Source organism: Contarinia nasturtii, unplaced genomic scaffold (assembly GCF_009176525.2).
Source record: "Contarinia nasturtii isolate CC-2019 unplaced genomic scaffold, AAFC_CNas_1.1 Cnas_scaffold_2656, whole genome shotgun sequence".
In the NCBI taxonomy this organism is placed as follows: Eukaryota; Metazoa; Arthropoda; class Insecta; order Diptera; family Cecidomyiidae; genus Contarinia; species Contarinia nasturtii.
Window position 1 is genome coordinate 1 of NW_022199976.1, and position 2,093 is coordinate 2,093.

A 2,093-nucleotide genomic window follows, 5' to 3' on the forward strand; every position below is an offset into this window, starting at 1 on the left:
AACAATGAACGCACCGAAAAACTGAACCATGCACGAAAAGTAACCATCTATGTACCGGACAATATTTTCTTGGCGACAAAATGGACGATCGCCAATGGTCAAAGTGATTTTAGCAAAATTGAAATGAAACGAACTGATTCGTATGCATGGAACCGGCATTGCGGATGGGACTACGAATTTGGAATGGAAGAGTTCTTAGCCTGGAATATTAATTTGAAATGAAGAGCTGCTGTTCACTTCAAGGAGCACATTGTAGTATTTTAAGAAAGGGGCTATTAATTGTAAGGAAATGAGGGTCAATTATGGAATAATCAATATTCATTTTTAAATAAAGTTACAAATAAAAAATCCAAACGATAATTTCAAGCGATGTTGTTTGTGTTTGAATCCTTTTGAGTTCATGAATATTTTGAGTTTTTGAAGTATTGAATTGATACCAATTGGAATTAAGAGAGTCAACTGCGAGCAAAGAGCGACTAGTTTCGCAAAATGGAAAGTGAAGATTTTGGAAGAATTGATTTGGTGAAAAAATGTCATAATTATATTTTTCATAAAGAGCAAAAAATTCTCACAAAAAATGACCTTAAATATATAATACAATGGAATTCAATGAAAAATGAAAAATTGAATGATAGAATTGAAAGAATGTGTTAGCGAGAGAGCGGTATACAAATGCAACGACCATATCATGTAAAAAGCACCAGTTCTCGTCCGATCACTGAAGTTAAGCTGCATTGAGCATGGTTAGTACTTGAATGGGTGACCGTCTGGGAACACCATGTGTCGTTGGCATCAATCCCTTTTTTTTATTTCTCTTTCTTTTTTTTTCAAATAAAGTAAAAAATCACAAATACTCTTTAAATTGTACATCGGAAAAATATTAAAACATTTTTAATTGTGAATCGTGAATTTATTTTCAGAATTATAAAAGTTTGTTCGAAAATAGACAAATCAACTACATGACAATGTAATTAAGCATATGTGTGAGCATGCATAAAAATTTGGACGATACCATTTTGCACATAAATGACACTTCTAACATAGTATTGTCGTTGTTAAACTGATATGCGACTCGACTTCGTCACAGCTCATACAAATGACTTCAACAACATAAATAAGACTAACACAATGACACGACAAAAGTGTAATTAGTCATCTGTGTGAGCGTCAGTGGTCGTTAGATACATTTGAAAAGGATCAGTCTCGTATGTGCATTTGAGTGTGAAACATAGACAAACGCAGTGGAAAACTATTATTTGGTCAGAATTATTTGAATTTTTTGGTGAATTCAACTCAATCAATTCTTGTGCTCGTTAAAAATGGCATTATCCGAAGAACGTCCAGCAAAACGTCAACGATTAGAAAGAGAAACCATCAACACCGGGAAATTAATTAAAGAGAATAAATTACCGGCAACAAAAATAGGAAGTTTGTATCTAAATGAGAGATCAGCCGATGTATATTTTGTGTGCGGAGAGGAGAAAAAGCGTATACCAGCACATAAATGCATTTCATCAAAGGCAAGCAGTGTATTCGATGATATGTTTTATGGAGAGGCGGCAGTAAAGGGCGACGTCAAATTGGCATCAACATCTCCTGAAGCATTTAAGGATTTTCTGATGTTGTTCTATTTGAAACAAGTGAATATTCGCACTATACATCTGACGGAAATTATTGGTCTAATGAAGAAATTTGGTCTAAACCGTGTGTTGTATGACTTGAACATACCAGCCGCAAATGACTCTCCAAGTCACATATTGAATGCACTTAATGACGATTGCATTCAAGCCATCTTCCAAAAAATTACGCATCCTCGTGACTATCTGAATGTGGCTGAAACATGTCTTTGGTTTCAACAAAGTGCAAAAACGGCCTTTCCATCTAAATTGGAAATGTTACGAATTTGTAATGTACATGATCCGAATACGCTAGCGATTACGTTAGATTTAACACGCGCAAAGAAATTTTTAAAACATTTTGGACCATCAGTGAAATCAATCGACTTCAAGCCTGAACATGGCAATGAAAATGATACTTTAAATTTGATTTCGGATTTGTGTGGCAAAACGTTAATTGAATTGAAGATTAGTAAT

The 2,093-nt window shown here is 34.4% G+C and overlaps 1 non-coding gene across 1 annotated transcript; it reads left to right on the forward strand.

Moving 5' to 3' along the window:
* The first annotated feature begins 673 nt into the window (after positions 1–673).
* Positions 674–792, forward strand: LOC116348697. The gene has a single exon (XR_004201854.1). It is a non-coding gene; the product is annotated as a 5S ribosomal RNA (ribosomal RNA).
* Positions 793–2,093: the final 1,301 nt, after the last annotated feature.